Source organism: Anolis sagrei, chromosome 2, assembly GCF_037176765.1.
Source record: "Anolis sagrei isolate rAnoSag1 chromosome 2, rAnoSag1.mat, whole genome shotgun sequence".
Taxonomy (NCBI): Eukaryota; Metazoa; Chordata; class Lepidosauria; order Squamata; family Dactyloidae; genus Anolis; species Anolis sagrei.
Window position 1 is genome coordinate 168947335 of NC_090022.1, and position 18718 is coordinate 168966052.

Sequence of the window (18718 nt, forward strand, 5' to 3'; positions counted from 1 at the left end):
GAAAATAGACCTTGAGATTTGGGAGTTGTCTTTGCTGGGATTTATAGTTCACCTACAATCAAGGAGCATTCTGAACCCCAACAATGATAGAATTGGGCCAAACTTCCCACATGGGGGTCTCTGTGTTTTCTGATGGTCCTTGGCCACCCCTCTGACACCCCTTCGCGATCCCTCCAGGGGTCCCGACCCCCAGGTTGAGAAACACTGGTGTACAGAGAATGCAGAACCAGAGAAACATTTTTTTTAGATTAATCAGGAAGGCTCTTATATTCTTAAGGCCGCCCCACTAGTTTATGTCATTGCGTGGAAAGACAGTGTAAGATTAATCCAACTCACATGCTGAATTCTGCTAAATCTTGTTTGGAGGGCAAGCACTACAGTGAGGTCAAAACATAGCTGGACGTTTTTTGTATAGATTACATATTTGTTGTATAGCATAATGTATTGCCCTCTGGCATCATTCCAAAATACCGTATATACCCAAGTATAAGCCAACCCGAATATAAGCCGAGGCACCCAATTTTACCACAAAAAACTGGGAAAATATATTGACTTGAGTATAAGCCGAGGATGGGAAATGCAGCAGCTACTGGTAAATTTCAAAATCAAAATAGATACCAATAAAATTATATTAATTTGGGCATTAGTAGGTTAAATGTTTTTGAATATTTACATAAAACTGTAATTCAAGATAAGACTGCCCAACTCTGATTAAACCATTATTCTCACCTTCTTCAATGTAAATATGCTTACATGTCCTCCAATAATAATAGAGTAAAATAATAATAATAATAATAATAATAATAATAATAGAGTAAAATAATAACAATAATAATAATAATAATAATAATAATAGATTTATTTATTTAAAAGTTTTCTATACCGATCTTCTCACCTCCAGGAGGGACTCAGATCCGGTTCACAACATGTGTTCATATACAAAATACAAACCACACAATGCATTATCATTACACGTTAAAAACATATTACAATACAACATCGTCATCATCACAATTACACAGCCAGGTCATCAAAAACATTCATGGTCATAATTCACAGTTACTCATTCTCCTTCCATGTAGACCAGAGTTGATTCAGTTGTCAAAGGCCACATTCCATAGCCAAGTCTTTGTTAATTTCCTGAACGTCAGGAGGGAGGGAGCCATTCTAATCTCCTGTGGGAGGGAGTTCCAAAGCCGGGGAGCCACCATTGAGAAGGCCCTGTCTCTCGTCCCCACCAACCGCGATTGTGACAGTGGTGGGATCGAGAGCAGGGCCTTCTAGAGTAAAATAATAAATGTAACAATAACAATAATAAATAGAGTAAAATAAATGTAATAATAACAAGAATAAAATAATAAATGTAATAGTAATAATAACAACAACAACAAAGTAAAATAATAAATAACACTGACTCGAGTATAAGCCGGGGGAGACTTTTTCAGCCTAAAAAAAGGACTGAAAAACTAGGTTTATACTCGAGTATATACAGTACTTACTTTTGCTGACTTAGTCCCCTTCTACACTGCCCTATATCTCAGGACCTGCTCCCAGATTATCTGCTTTAAACTGGATTATATTTGTCTCCACTACCAGATAATCTGGGATAAGAAGATAATCAGATCCCGGGATATAGGGACAGTGTGGAAGGGCCTAAGAGTGTATCTACACTATAGAATAGATGCAGTTTGAAAACTGCCATGGCTCAATGCTATGGAATCCTAGGAGTTGTAGTTTGATGAGGAACCAGCACTCTTTGGCAAAGAAGGTTAAAGACCGGAGAAGATCACAACCTCCAGGATTCCATAGTATTGAAATATGGCAGTTAAATTAATATCAAACTGTATTATTCTACAGTGTAGATGCTACAGTGTAGAAGTCAGTGATTTGTAGTCGAGAAACTTACCTGGAAGTCGATGCACTCAAAGATCCCTGGCTGCAACACATCCTTCTCCACTAAAGTATGATTCTTAGCTTGCAACTCCAATGTTACTGACAGGTGGACAGTCTCTGGGAGGGAACGTATGAGTATGCAGACTTTTTCTGTATTATGGTGATGAATGAAAGCTGGGAAAATGACCATATAATGACTAAAAGAGAAAAGGAAGAGGAGATATTATTGCATGTTCTGGATGCCTTTTAAGAAAAGATTTGGAACTGATGCAGTTATTAAATGACTGTTATTCAACTGCTATTCAGTTGTTTAATAGACAGTAACAAATCTTATCTCTCAGTAATTCATGCTATTTTAGTATTCAAATCCAAAACTGCAGCCATACCCATAGTTCTCCCATCAATGAGAACATTGAATTACTGCAAGTTTCCTTTTTCCTGTTTGTTGTACTTTCTTAAAGTCAACTTTTAAGGACTACATTCAGTTGTTAGTTTTAACAAAGGAGAATCTACTAAATGAGAACTTGACGAATCAATACTCAAGTAGGTTCTTGTAGGTTTTTTCGGGCTATAGGGCCATGTTCTAGAGGCATTTCTCCTGACGTTTCGCCTGCATCTATGGCAAGCATCCTCAGAGGTAGTGAGACTATAACTATAAGTTACTATCTCTTATGGGGGTGGTGGTGGTGATGGCCCTATAGCCCGAAAAAACCTACAAGAACCTAGTGATTCCAGCCATGAAAGCCTTCGACAATACTCAAGTAATTTCCACTAAATTCAACTGACCTAATAGATTATTATCATCATGATTTGTTTGTTTATATAGCCTAATAAAGTCTACGTGGATTTTTACTTGTAAAAGAAAAACAAGAAAATAGCCAGCCCTCAGGGCACATATGTTCAGTTATGATAGATTAGAGAGATGGGCCAAAACTAACAAAATGAAGTTCAACAGTGACAAATGCAAGATACTCCACTTTGGCAGGAAAAACAAACTGCAAAGACACAGAATGGGGGATGCCTGGCTTGAGAGCAGTACGTGTGAAAAAGATCTTGGAGTCCTTGTGGACAACAAGTTAAACATGAGCCAACAATGTGATGTGGCGGCAAAAAAAGCCAATGGGATTTTGGCCTGCATCAAGAGGAGCATAGTGTCTAGATCTAGGGAAGTAATGCTACCCCTCTATTCTGCCTTAGTTAGACCACACCTGGAATATTGTGTCCGATTGTGGGCACCACAATTCAAGAGAGATATTGACAAGCTGGAATGTGTCCAGAGGAGGGCGACTAAAATGATCAAGGGTCTGGAGAACAAGCCCTATGAGGAGCAGCTTAAGGAGATGGGCATGTTTAGCCTGAAGAAGAGAAGGCTGAGAGGAGATATGATAGCCATGTATAAATATGTGAGAGGAAGCCACAGGGAGGAGGGAGCAAGCTTGTTTTCTGCTGCCCTGGAGACTAGGACGCGGAACAATGGCTTCAAACTACAAGAGAGGAGATTCCATCTGAACATGAGGAAGAACTTCCTGACTGTGAGAGCCGTTCAGCAGTGGAACTCTCTGCCCCGGAGTGTGGTGGAGGCTCCTTCTTTGGAAGCTTTTAAACAGAGACTGGAGGGCCATCTGTCAGGGGTGATTTGAATGCTATATTCCTGTTTGTTGGCAGGGGGTGACTGGATGGCCCATGAGGTCTCTTCCAACTCTTTGATTCTATGATTCTATACAAACATGAAACTGGTGAGTCTTCAGATTGTTTCTGATTCATGGAAACCCTAAGTTGAACTTGCAAGATATGTTCAAAGGGGTTGTCTTTGACTTCCTCTAAAATCTAAAGGAAGTGAGTTTTCCATGGTCAAACAACAACCTGAAACCTGTTCTCCAGTCATAGCCCAATGCTCAAACCACTATACCATGCTGCCTCTAAATATAAAACACAATATAATTCTAAAACAATTTATCCAGAGTGTTGTGTAGTTTCCAAGCTGTACAGCAGTGTTCTAGCAGTGTTGACACTTGAAGCTCAGGCGTCGGCAGTGGCTGGGAGGGCCTTCGCACAATTGAAGCTCATGCACCAGCTGAGACCGTACCTCGTGAAGTCGGATTTGGCCATGGTGGTCCACGCCTTAGTTACCACTAGACTGGACTATTGCAATGCTGTCTACATGGGGCTGCCCTTGAAGAGGGCCCGGAAATTCCAATTGGTCCAACGGGCGGCAGCCAGATTATTAACTGGAGTGAATTACAGAGAGAGGTCAACCCTCCTGTTTAAGGAGCTCCACTGGCTGCCATTTATCTTCCGGGCGCAATTCAAGGTACAGATTTTGACCTACAAAGCCCTGAATGGTTTGGGACCCGCCTACTTTCGCGACCGCATCTCCGTCTACAAACCCATGCGACCTCTTCGATCTTCCAGAGAGGCCCTTCTCTCGCTCCCGCCCACATCGCAAGTGCGACTTGTGGGGATGAGAGAGAGGGCCTTCTCTGTAGTGGCCCCCCGACTCTGGAACTCACTCCCCAGAGATATTAAACAAGCCCCCTCGCTGGCAATCTTCAGGAGGAACATAAAACCTGGTTATTCCAATGTGCCTTCAATTATTGAATGTAGGACACTCCTCGACCAAAATGACCTCAGAAGCACTTTATTCTATGGCTCGTGTAATTAAATCCTTCCTCATCCTGGTTTCCCTTCACAACAATTTTACATTGCCTATATCCCAGTGTTTTGAAAATATTTTAAATTTATATTCTTGAAGTGGCCCTGCCCAGTGGAATTCCTTATGCTCGATATTTTGATTTTATATTGAGCCAACAATGTGATGTGGCGGCAAAAAAACCCAATGGGATTTTGGCCTGCATCAATAGGAGCATAGTGTCTAGATCTAGGGAAGTAATGCTACCCCTCTATTCCGCTTTGGTTAGACCACACCTGGAATATTGTGTCCAATTCAAGAGAGATATTGACAAGCTGGAATGCGTCCAGAGGAGGGCGACTAAAATGATCAAGGGTCTGGAGAACAAGCCCTATGAGGAGCGGCTTAAGGAGTTGGGCATGTTTAGCCTGAAGAAGAGAAGGCTGAGAGGAGATATGATAGCCATGTATAAATATGTGAGAGGAAGCCACAGGGAGGAGGGAGCAAGCTTGTTTTCTGCTTCCTTGGAGACTAGGATGTGGAACAATGGCTTCAAACTACAAGAGAGGAGATTCCATCTGAACATGAGGAAGAACTGCCTGACTGTGAGAACCGTTCAGCAGTGGAACTCTCTGCCCCAGAGTGTGGTGGAGGCTCCTTCTTTGGAAGCTTTTAAACAGAGGCTGGATGGCCATATGTCAGGGGTGCTTTGAATGCAATATTCCTGCTTCTTGGCAGGGGGTTGGACTGGATGGCCCATGAGGTCTCTTCCAACTCTTTGATTCTATGATTCTATATTGCTGTGTTGTCTATTATATTGGTTTTTGCATTTTATGTTTTTGTGTAATACTGTGTTTATTGTGTTGATGGGCATGGCCTCATGTAAGCTGCCCCGAGTCCACTTGGGGGAGATGGAGCGAGGTATAAATGAATTACTATTATTATTATTATTATTATTATTATTATTATTATTTCCTCCTGATGCTTCGCTTGCATCTGTGGCTGGCATCTTCAGAAACCACACAACACTCCAGTGATTCTGACCTTAAAAGCCTTCAGCAATAAATGTATATCCAGATATAAATGCAAAAATCAATGCCATATAATATAATGGAAACTGAGAAATAGATGCAACCAAAAAATACCACAGTGATAAAACAATATTGATCTAAAATTGCCAAATAATCTGGGAAATAATACAGCTTTCAAATGAGATATAAAAACAATGAGAGAAGGAGCAGCCGAAAACTGTTCAAAAGTATAGAGCAGCAGAAAGAAAGGACATGGACGGACTGACTTTTTTGTTGAAGAAAAATACAGGCATGATAATAAAAAGAACGAATTGGGACAATCTTCATGACTATCTGGAAAATTTGCAAATATAAAAAACAAGAGAATATTTTATCCAAGAAGATGGAATGGAGGAGGGAGCAAGCTTGTTTTCTGCTTCCTTGGAGACTAGGACGCAATGGAACAGTGGCTTCAAACTACAAGGGAGGAGATTCCATCTGAACATGAGGAAGAACTTCCTGACTGTGAGAGCCGTTCAGCAGTGGAACTCTCTGCCCCGGAGTGTGGTGGAGGCTCCTTCTTTGGAAGCTTTTAAACAGGGGCTGGATGGCCATCTGTCAGGGGTGATTTGAATGCAATATTCCTGCTTCTTGGCAGGGGGTTGGACTGGATGGCCCATGAGGTCTCTTCCAACTCTTTGATTCTATGATTCTATGAATGGAAGTTACTTTTTTTCTCTTTTTTCTTTTATTTTTATTTTTTCTATTATTTTTTGTGTGTGGATGTATTCTTGTAGTCTATTTTTTTAGGGTTTTATTTAGGATATCTTTTTTACTTCTTACTTTATTGGTCTTTCTCTTTTTTTCTTTACTTTTCTATACCTTATTGTTCTCATTCTTTCGTTGTATTCTATATAAAATTTAATAAAATTTCTTTAAATAAAAAAAAACCCAAAAGTATAGAGCAGCAAAGCTAAAAATACAAGGCTGAGCCAAGAAATAGGAATCCCTAGGATGAATTAGAAGCCTAGATCCTGGGATGCAGAATCTGACCATACTGGTAAACAAGAAATGAGGTTGGAATATAGACTGTAGCTTTAAAAATTAGAACAAAAAGATATCAGAAGTGGGATTTTTATCATCCTTGTGGGAGGCTTCTCTCATGTCCCCGCTTGTGGAGCTGGAGCTGATAGAGGGAGCTCATCCACCTCTCCCCGGATTCGAACCTGCGACCTGTCAGTCTTCAGTCCTGCCGGCACAGGGGTTTAACCCACTGCACCACCGGGGGCTCCTCAGAAGTGGGATAACATGATTAAAACAATTATAATCTTGGAATAATAATGTTGGATGGAAACCAGAAGACCTATGCATCTACACGGTTGCATCTATACGGTTCCGGCCCAGTGTATTTGTCCGAACGGATCTCCCTCTACGTCCCACCTCGAAGTTTAAGATCTTCTGGGGAGGCCCTGCTCTCGACCCCGCCAGTCTCTCAAGTGAGGCTGGCGGGGACGAGGAGCAGGGCCTTCTCAGTGGCGGCCCCCCGCCTGTGGAATGCTCTCCCCGGGGAGATTAGAGCGGCGACCTCCCTCCTAGCATTTAGGAAAAAACTAAAGACCTGGATGTGGGACCAAGCTTTTGGTCACTCTGTCAATTAACTCAAGGACCTGGGAATAGACAAAGACAAATGGAGTTGAACGGACTTATGGACTCTGATATATGGACCCTGACATGAGATTGTTTTAGGTTTTAGGATTTTATTATGTACTGATGTTTTAATTTAAGTGTTGAATTGTTATTTTTTGTATTACTTGTTATGTGTTCGGGCATCTAATTGTGCCCTCCCCTGTAAGCCGCCCTGAGTCCCCCCCGGGGTGAGAAGGGCGGGGTATAAGTGAATGAAATAAATAAATAAAATACACCGTAGAATTAATGCAGTTTGACACTACTTTACTTAAAGTAGTGTCAAACTGCATTAATTCTACAGTGTAGAATTAGTGCCTCAATGCTGTGGTTCCATAGCATTGAGTTTGACGAAGCATTAGCACTCTTTGGCAGAGAAGGCTAAAGCCTTTGTAAAACTACAGCTCTGATGATTCCATAGCATTGAACCATGGCAATGTATTGTCGAAGGCTTTCATGGCTGGAATCACTAGGTTCTTGTGGGTTTTTTCGGGCTATAGGGCCATGTTCTAGAGGCATTTCTCCTGATGTTTCGCCTGCATCTAATGGCATCTAATGAACCATGGCAGTTAAACTACTATCAAACCATTAATTCTATAGTGCAGATTCATATGACCCACTATGAGTTAAAAGAAGATTATAGTCATTAAGATGGCAAATGACCATGGCATAAACTAAAGTCTACGCAGAGCACAGAGATAGGTAAGTTCAGATTTTGGCAAAGAAAAAAGGGACATGACTCACTACAGCAGGCATAGGCAAACAGCTGGTAGACTGTTAGGAATTGTGGGAGCTGAAGTCCAAAACACCTGGAGGGCCAAAGTTTGCCCATGCCTGCCCTACAGCCTCAGTATAAGAAACAAAAGACAAAGAGTGCATAGGTCTTCTGGTTTCCATCCAACATTATTATCCCAAGATTATAATTGTTTTAATCATGTTATCCCACTTCTGAGGAGCCCCCGGTGGCGCAATGGGTTAAACCCCTGTGCCGGCAGGACTGAAGACTGACAGGTCGCAGGTTCGAATCTGGGGAGAGGCGGATGAGCTCCCTCTATCAGCTCCAGCTCCACATGCGGGGACATGAGAGAAGCCTCCCATAAGAAACAACAAAAGTGGCATGTTTCCTTCACAGGATAAATCCTGTGCCAAAGGGGACATCAGCCACAATCTCCATTATCTCCGTAACACATTCACAGCATTCTTGTCATCTACCCTTCTATTCTTCCCCAAAATGGAGCAAAGAGAAAGGAAAATAAGGATCTTACGGATCTGAAATGACTGCTGCTGGGAGTGACAAGAAAGCCAGCGTCCAGAGGAACACAGCAGCCCCCATCGCTTCAAGTGGGTTGGGTGTCACTGGAGCTCTGAATGGAGAGCCCCGGAGTACAAAGGCTTAAATACCACCACAGACATCCCTCTGTTCCTAAGAACACATGCACTATGAAGAGTATGGGTCAATGACCATTGTGTTTACTTTCTTCCCCCGCGTGTGCTGAATAAGCAGTACAAACCCCATTCTCTTCCCTCAAGCCTTGGACTAGGAGATTACTGTAATAATTTCAGGTGAATGAACAAATAGTTGCGAAATAACTAGTAGGGCAGTGCAATGCAGCTTCAGTTGGTACCAATCAAAATTCTTCTCTCTGTAGAGGGGAAGGTAAACAGGAATTTGGATAAGACTAATCTTTGGTTTTATCTAACCAGAATCTTGGACCTTGAAACAGATCCCCAAACCCTTAACTCCAAGGACACCCAGAACCAGGTGTCTGCAATAACCTTTGCCCCATTTGCAGGCTACCCTTTCCTGCAGTTCCTCCCTTGGGAAGAAAAGGGGAGAACCGGAAGGCAACTACTGTATAAATCCCCCTTGCTACAATCAAAGCCCTCTTGAGAGCCGTTCAACAATGGAACTCTCTGCCCCAGAGTGTGGTGGAGGCTCCTTTTTGGAAGTTTTTAAACAGAGGCTGGATGGCCATCTGTCAGGGGTGATTTGAATGCAATATTCCTGCTTCTAGGCAGGGGGTAGGACTGGATGGCCCATGAGGTCTCTTCCAACTCTTTGATTCTATGATTCTATGATATCGAGCAAGAATTTAGGGGTCTTTGCCAGGAGTATTCTTGCTCGATATCATAGAATCATAGAATCAAAGAGTTGGAAGAGACCTCAGTTGGAAGAGACCTCAGTCCAGGAGGCAAAGACCAATCAGATTCACCAAGGAGAGTCCGGAGCCCTGGTGAGACAAAGAAAGCACCCAAGATTTTTCCTAATTTTTCCCAATAAAAGTCTCACCAAGTTGAAGAAAAGCCACCGAGTTGTCTTTATTTCGTCCCAACTGGTACGGATGTCAAACCGCAATCTCTTGCCAAAGTCGACATGTTTGGCAAGGGAGAAAAGGGTACGTTTTATAGAGAATACAGAGTTGTCAGATTCAAACTTCCTGCCTCCCGCCCCTCTGCCGGCTTCGTGCTGATTGGTTGGTGTCATCAGTTGGAGAGAGGTGCGACCGGCTTAGGCGCACCTCAGCCAATGAGGAAACCAGCGCCGCTTCGGCTCCTGAGCCAATGGGAGTCGAGGAGGTGGGACAAGCAGGAAAGCAATGAACTGAGAGAAAAAATGAGTGGATTATTGTGACTTAATGTGTTGTCCGAAGGCCGGCGATAATCCGGAGATTCCTCAAGCTGACCTTGTATTGTTTTGAGAGGTTGAAATATGGAAAAGTGGCTGGCACGGCTGCCAAGCCTTGATATCCTTCTGTCTCAGATATGGGATTAATTGATGCTATCTGCGTGTGGGTTTCAGTCCAAGGGGCAAAGACAATGAGAGAGGCGGATGGGACATCCTGATCTTCCCTGAAGACAGGATTTCTTCTTCTTCTTTCGGTTACTTCTACCCCGCCCTTCTCACCCCAGAGGGGGACTCAGGGCGGCTTACAAAGGCACAATTCGATGCCGGCATCAACATAACAGTAGAATAAAATCAATATAGCAGCAATTAAACAATTAACAATCAGTTTCTGCACTGCAACAATAAAACCAATAAAACCGATTTCACCTAATTAACGCTCAGGATGTCCCATTGTTGACAAGTTACCAGGTTCACCATGGGGTGCCTTCTTGGGCAGTCATGCTCCGAGACCCAAGATGCACCATTGTTATTATCATGCAATAAGTCCTTGTTGGAATCCTTAAGTCAATGGGGAATTCACCTCAGGAAATAGGAAAGAATTTCCCAAAGTTTTTGTTATGCTGGGGTCACGAAAGGATGGCTTTCCATATTTTACATATAAGCACATATATGGGATTCATAAAGCATGCACAAGGGAAAAATGGGGGGAAAGGAAATTCATATAAACCCATCCCACCCACCAAAGTCCATAGAGAGTCCAATATTGTGAAATCATATAGCCCCCAAGTCATGATGGGGAGTCCATGGGGTTCGGGGAAAGAGTTCCAGAATGTTGTCAAAAAAATTTAAAAGTTGGCAAAGTAGATAAAAGTTGTAAAGTCCATGGGAGGCAAGTTGAAAAAAGTGTCCCAGAGTCCATAGAGTTCTTATGAGTCGACTGCCAGCGCTGGAGATCAAGATCCACTGAGAGAACTACAGATCCCTCCTCCCCAAGGACCAAAGTGGCATGCCGACATCTTGGGGATCCTATGGGGTGACCATGACAGTTTCCCAAGATCAGCAGACTCTCTGGGCATCCACAAAATGATGGCAACGAGGCAGTGTCTTCAGAGAAACAGCTGGGCTCCAGGTTGAGGTTTGAGAGGCAAAGGGGGTTATTCCTGTGGCAGAGGGGTTAGTGGAGCAAAACCGAGATAGCCATTAGTCTTAGAATACTCCCAGGAGAAGAATGACACCGATTTTGAAGTGATTCACTGACTCACGGATATGGGGACCCGATGGGTTTCCGTATCTGCGGTTTAAGGGAACGCAGTTTCGGCCTCCCCAGGACACGAAAATTGCATCCCGGGTGGGCCAGCAGCCATCTGCAGCCTGGGAGAGGAAAGGTTCATGTAGAGGCAATGAAAGACACAAAGTAACACTATGGAGAGGGAAACGGTTACAATTAATTGATACTTTTATTAGGGGGATTAGTTACAATGTTATGAGGGGGAAGAAAGCGAAGTAATAAGAAGAATTCTGAGTTGCAGCTGCAGCTGTGGCCACATTCATGCAGGTTGGCCCAAGTGAGGCAATAGAGAACTAAGGAGCTCCCTGCTGCAGGTCAGATCAGCTTGAAGGCAGGGAGTTCTGGGTTCGACTTCATTGACAGATGGCCGTGCTGCCTCTGCTGAAAGAAGGAGACTCCACCAGACTATAAGGCAGCATATGCCACTGTCTGAAATGATTTGAAGTCCAACAACAACAACAACAACAACAACCCTAATGATTACTTTGACCCTCTCATCAGCCAAAAGTAAATGCACACTTACCACTGAAAGACTGGTACATTTATGTTGGTTGAAATTGTTCTTTTATATATTGTTCTTTAATGGGATTTTTTTGTTGCACTAAAAATAAGACACATGCAATGTGCATTGGAACGCATTAATATTTTTTCAAACTAAAGTGTGCCCCCCCCCCCTCCACCGGCTGACGGACCATGAACTGGCTGAAAAAGTTTAGACAACCCTGCAACACAGGATACAGCAAGGCAGCTACTGGTGTTCTATATTCCTTCTGAATGGAAGGGTCCTGGATACAACAATTCTTTCTGACCTTCATCAGAATAACCTCTAGCACCACCACCACCACTACCCCACTACCACCAGGTAAATTTACTCTGAATCCCCTGTCTGTTGAACATTATATAAATACCAGCTATATATTATTGTAGAACGTGTGGCCTGATACGTTCTGGAACAGACCAAAAGTGAACTTTCTACTCACTATGAAGGCCGATCAAACAGAGGAAATGAAAGCACAGTGAGTCAATGACCACAAAACCTAAAGCTATCAAGATTGACATTGGACTATCAGTGTCATCCAATATTTTTCACTCTATTTACCCCTCTGAAATTAGAAATCAAAGGCAGAGAGAACAATATTTGCCTGCACATGACTTATGCAACCAAGATTTACAAAGCTTACACTCTTACCAGCTGCTGGAATTAATATCAATAAAGCCGAGAAAGGGTACTTTTTATTATTGTGTTAGGTGGGAATCTATGAGTTGTCGTCTAAAAAGATGCAAAGAGTTGTAAATACCCCTTATCTCTCCTAATGATGCCAGAAATTTTAGGTTTTTCAAAACCCCGAGGAAATTGAGGGATGCCAAGTTTCCCAAAAGGGAAGTTTTGGGCAGAAGGCAGATAGCCTCCTGCTGGTACTTAGAAAGAATCTTTGTTCCACAGATTATGTCCCATCTCTGGTTCTCACATGGGGCATGGAAGGAGTATCTGCAATTGCTCAAGAGGTTGTTTGAAAGGTTATTGCAGTTTGCGAGTTCATGTAGTTTTGCCTTCAATTTCATGTAGCTCAACAACAATAATTACAGGGCATGTCCACCATGCATGGTAAAATGTTCCCACATGTGATTCGCACTTCCAGCATTTATTACTGGTCTTATCATACATTACACCTAATTTTTGTGGCGTCATGTACCACCTATAAAAAAAATTTAACCAATTTTCCTGCATGTCTCAGTGCATGTAATCAGTGCATACCAGAAAATGATAAAACAAGAATGTGAGAAAATTTTAAGAACAAAGATTCAAACGAAATCAGAATACTTCTTATTGGGAATACTAGATGATGAACTGGAATTAGATCAGAACAAAGATATCTTGTTTAACTACTGTATTACAGTGGTAAGAATGTTGTTGTTCATTCGTTCAGTCATCTCCGACTCTTCGTGACCTCATGGACCAGCCCACGCCAGAGCTCCCTGTCGGCCGTCACCACCCCCAGCTCCTTCAAGGTCAGTCCAGTCACTTCAAGGATGCCATCCATCCATCTTGCCCTTGGTCGGCCCCTCTTCCTTTTGCCTTCCACTTTCCCCAGCATAATTGTCCCCAGCTTTCCTGTCTCCTCATGATGTGCCCGAAGTACTTCAACTTTGTCTCTAGTATCCTTCCCTCCAGTGAGCAGTCAGGCTTTATTTCCTGGAGGATGGACTGGTTGGGTCTTCTCGCACTCTCAGAACTTTCCTCCAACACCACAGTTCAAAAACGTCGATCCTCCTTCGCTCAGCCTTCCCTAAGGTCCAGCTCTCACATCTGTAGGTGACTACAGGGAATACCATGGCTTTGACTAGGCGGATCTTTGTTGCCAGTCTGATGTCTCTACTCTTTACTATTTTATCGAGACTGGACATTGCTCTCCTCCCAAGAAGTAAGCGTCTTCTGATTTCCTGGCCACAGTCTGCATCTGCAGTAATCTTTGCGCCTAGAAATACAAAGTCTGTCACAGCCCCCACATTTTCTCCCTCTATTTCCCAGTTGTCAATCATTCTTGTTGCCATAATCTTGTTTTTTTTTATGTTTAGCTGCAACCCGGCTTTTGCGCTTTCTTCTTTCACCTTGATTAAAAGGCTCCTCAGCTCCTCCTCGCTTTCGGCCATCAGAGTGGTGTCATCTGCATATCTGAGGTTGTTAATGTTTCTTCCAGCAATTTTCACTCCAGCTTTGCATTCATCAAGCCCCGCACACCGCATGATGTGTTCTGCATACAAGTTAAAAAGGTTGGGTGAGAGGATGCAGCCTTGCCGTACGCCTTTCCCAATCTTGAACCAGTCTGTTGTTCCGTGGTCAGTTCTGACTGTTGCTCCTTGGTCCTTGTACAGATTCCTCAGGAGAGAGACAAGGTGGCTTGGGATGCCCATCCCACCAAGATCTTGCCACAATTTATTATGATCCACACAGTCAAAGGCTTTAGAGTAGTCAATGAAGCAGAAGTAGATGTTTTTCTGAAACTCCCTGCCTTTCTCCATTATCCAGCGGATATTGGCAATCTGGTATCTCGTTCCTCTGTCTTTTCTGAACCCAGCTTGAACATCTGGCAACTCTCGCTCCATGTATTGCTGGAGTCTTCCTTGCAGGATCTTGAGCATTACCTTACTGGCATGAGAAATAAGGGCCACTGTACGGAAGTTTGAGCAGTCTTTCGCATTTCCCTTTTTTGGTATGGGGATATAAGTTGATTTTTTCCAGTCTGATGGCAAGAATAGGTTTGGCAAAAAAATGGAAGCAGAAAGAAGTAGCCACAAAGGAGGAATGGATAAGTAAGGTGAAGGAAATCAAAGATATTGATAAACTGACTTTTGCACTAAAAGACTCATACGGAAAGCCATTGAGAAGAACAGACTGGAAGCCATTTGAGGAATATCTATTAGATGACAAAAATAGGAAAGATACAAAAGAAGAGGAAGAATGAGTTTTCAGAAAAAAGAAGAAAGCAAAAAAGACAGAACCAGAGAGAAGGAGATTAAGGAAGTCAGAAAACCCTCACCATACCCCCCTTTTTTTTCCCTATCGTACCCTTCTTCCCACCCCAGATTCCACATACATTCCACACCCTTCTATCCCAACCTGGTCACACACCTTTTCCAACCCAATTCTCTCCTTCTAACCTGTGCTTCCTCCCCTTAACCTTAACTTTCCCAACCCCCAACTCCCAACCTGTTTGTTTTTATTTATATATCTGTAAGAATATACTTCAATAAAAAGTATTTTAAAAAAACAACAATAATAATATATAAATATATAAAAGATAGTTCTTGTGATGCTTTTGAGGACGAGCACGCCGGCCCCTGCCTTCAATCTGATCTGAACCACAGCAATGAGTTCCGCAGTTCCTGAACGCCTGGACCAAAAATGAACACAAAGGGACTGTGGCATCACCAGAAGTTTCAACAAAGAGACATTTCCCTTCCTCTCTTTCCTACTGAGCTCACCCTGCTTCCTTGTAACAATCCCCCAATAAAAGTATCTTTTACTTGCCACTTTAACTGACCGCCTCTCAGCCTATGAGCCCACGAGGACTTTGAGATCTTCCGGGGAGGCCCTGCTATCGATCCCACCTGCGTCACAGGCACGGCTGGCGGGGACGAGAGATAGGGCCTTCTCGGTGGTGGCTCCTCAGCTGTGGAACACCCTTCCCGTAGACATCAGGCTAGCCCCCTCCCTGTTGATATTCCGCAGGAAGCTAAAGACCTGGCTGTTTCAGAAGGCATTTGAATAGAAGTGCAATGACTGGTAACTTGACCATGGAATGGAACAACGGAAATGGTATTGGATTGTGAACTTGACGATGAGACGACTCGGAATGGCTTTGTAATAATGTTGATGTTTTTGATGAGATGTTTGCTAATGATGTACTGTGGATTATTTGTCACTATGTTTGTATTTTGCACCTGTTTTTCGATGTTGTACACTGCAATGAGTCGTCATTAGGCTGAGAATTGCGGTATATAAGCGTAGTAAATAAATAAATAAATAAATAAATAAATAAATAAATAAATTTTCTCTCTTCTGAGTTATACATTATTTGCCTTTACTGACTCTAACACTCTCTTGCATGAACCTTTCCCTTTCTGAGCCGCATATCACTACTGGCTCACCCGGGACGCTCTTACAGCATCCCGGGGAGGCCAAAACTGCATTCCTTGAACCACGGATATGGAGACCCACTGGGCCCCCGTATCCGCGGGTCAGCCGATCGGCTCCAAACCGGTGCCATCCTTTTCCTAATTTTAAGGCTAAACCGCTTTGAGTCCCCCTCAAAACCTCATGTGGAGTCTCAAAACCTCATGTGGAGACCAGCAAGTTTCTTTTCATGGCTCCACGCTGCATCAATCTTTGTGCCTCCATTTCATGTGCATCCGGAAGCCTGTCAACCCTGGGAGAGTCCCTTGTGCTCATCCCTAAGGACCCCCAGACCCCTGGCAGGCCACTCTGGCTTTTATGAATTGAACCTGCAGTTTTCTTTTTTCTTTTATGAATGGACTCCAACCCCTCAGTGCTCCAATTGGCTCCCATATGCTCCCCATGAACTTTTGGGAGCTCTTATGGACTTTTATGAACTTCTCGGGAACTTTTATAAACTTTCTTCAGCTTTCTTGAACTTTTTGAAGACTTTCATCACCTTTGGTGGACCTTTAAGAACTTTTTGAACTTTCATGGACTCTTTTGCCAAACCGTAAGAACTCTTGTTGACTTTTACCCACTTTTCCAAACTTTTATGAACTTTGATGGACTTTGGGAAGGGCTGATATAGGACCCCCTGACCCTGCATGATTTTCCTCCTCCCCACCTCATGAACTCCATGTATGTTCCCATACCCCATGAAACCAACATCTCATAGCTTCTGGAAGTTTCTCCATTTCCTGGATTTCCTGGATCGTTAGGCAAACTTTGGTCCCCTTAATCATGCCATCTTTACAATCATGTGGATTATCTGTTTTAGTAATCTGGAATATGTAGCAGTGTAAAAGGGTCCTGCGATTAAACCAGATCCAAGCCATTCACCACTTCTCACCACAGAGGGCAGCAATGAGCAAGACTGGAACTGGGAATTGATGCACCTTTTTATATTTGTTGTGGCTAAAATTGGCTCTACGCCGCCTGATGATCCAGATTATCTGATTTGAACTGGGTTATATGAATGTACACTGCCATTTAATCCAAATCAGATAATTCAGATTTTATATGCCATACATAACGCAGATTATCAAAGCAGTTAATCCACATTGTCTGCTTTGAACTGGAATATATAAGGCCCCTTCTACACTGCCATATAAAATCCAGATTATCTTCTTTGAACTAGATTATAAAGCAGTGGAGACTCATAATCCACTTCAAAGCAGATAACGTGGATTATATGGCCTGCATCAATAGGAGCATAGTGTCTAGATCTAGGGAAGTCATGCTACCCCTCTATTCTGCCTTGGTTAGACCACACCTGGAATATTGTGTCCAATTCTGGGCACCACAATCGAAGAGAGATGTTGACAAGCTGGAATGTGTCCAAACTTCATCTGTGTTCATATTTTGACATATGGAATATTCGTGCCCAGTTTGGTCCAGATCTATCATTGTTTGAGTCCACAGTGCTCTCTGGATGTAGGTGAACTACAACTCCCAACGTCAAGGTCAATGCCCATCAAACCCTTCTACTTTTTTCTGTTGGTCATGGGAGTCTTGTGTGCCACGTTTGGTTCAATTCCATCATTGGTGGAGTTCAGAATGCTCTTTGATTGTAGGTTAACTATAAATCCAAGCAACTACAATTCCCAAATGACAAAATCAATGTTTTAGTGATGGTCACTCCTTGGGTGAGTAGGTGTCTTGTGGCCAAATTTGGTGTCAATTCATCCAGTGGTTTTTGAGTTATGTTAATCCCACAAACGAACATTACATTTTTATTTATATAGATACTAGCAAAGTACATCAAGCTTTACGAAGCAACAGAGTCAAAGGTACAAGTCTTTGCTCAAAAGCTTCAATCTAGCATTTCAGTACTCTTACCGCAAGAGAGAGGAAAGGGAGAATCAATAAGTTATTCCTCTTTTCAAGCAGTTATTTATTTGTCATGTCAGGGCAACCAGTCAATTATATTACATTTCTAACAGAACAAAGCAAAAAAACAGAAAAATACAAAATTTGTGAGTTTGGTAGTTGATTAAATGTCATTTGGCCAGTATCTGGCCACTTGTAGTGCTTCTGGTGTTGCTGCAAGAAGGTCCTCCATTGTGCAAGTGGCAGGGCTCAGGTTGCATTGCAGGAGGTGGTCAGTGGTTTGCTCCTCTCCACACTTGCATGTCATAGATTCCACTTCGTATCCCCATTTCTTGAGGTTGGCTTTGCATCTCGTGGTGCCAGAGCGCAGTCTGTTCAGTGTCTTCCAAGTTGCCCGGTTTTCTGTGTGCCCAGGGGGGAGTCTCTCATTTGGTTGAGGTTCTGGGTATGAGCCTGCCACTTTTGGACTCTTGCTTGCTGAGGTGTTCCAGCGAGTGTCTCTGTAGATCTTAGAAAACTATTTCTAGATTTAAGTCGTTGACGTGCTGGCTGATACCCAACCAGGGGATGAGCTGGAGATGTCTCTGCCTTGGTCCTTTCACTATTGGCTGCTACTTCCCGGCAGATGTCAGGTGGTGCAATACCCGCTAAGCAGTGTAATTTCTCCAGTGGTGTAGGGCGCAGACACCCCGTGATAATGTGGCATGTCTCATTAAGAGCCACATCCATTGTTTTAGTGTGGTGAGATATGTTCCACACTGGGCATGCGTACTCAGCAGCAGAATAGCACAGCGCAAGGGCAGATAGAATCATAGAATCATAGAATCATAGAATCAAAGAGTTGGAAGAGACCTCATGGGCCATCCAGTCCAACCCCCTGCCAAGAAGCAGGAATATTGCATTCAAATCACCCCTGACAGATGGCCATCCAGCCTCTGTTTAAAAGCTTCCAAAGAAGGAGCCTCCACCACACTCCGGGGCAGAGAGTTCCACTGCTGAACGGCTCTCACAGTCAGGAAGTTCTTCCTAATGTTCAGATGGA

At 43.1% G+C, this 18718-nt stretch overlaps 1 pseudogene; it reads right to left on the reverse strand.

Moving 5' to 3' along the window:
- The window catches only part of LOC132767976 (alpha-2-macroglobulin-like protein 1), a 106738-nt pseudogene extending 98100 nt beyond the window's left edge, over positions 1-8638 (reverse strand).
- Positions 8639-18718: the final 10080 nt, after the last annotated feature.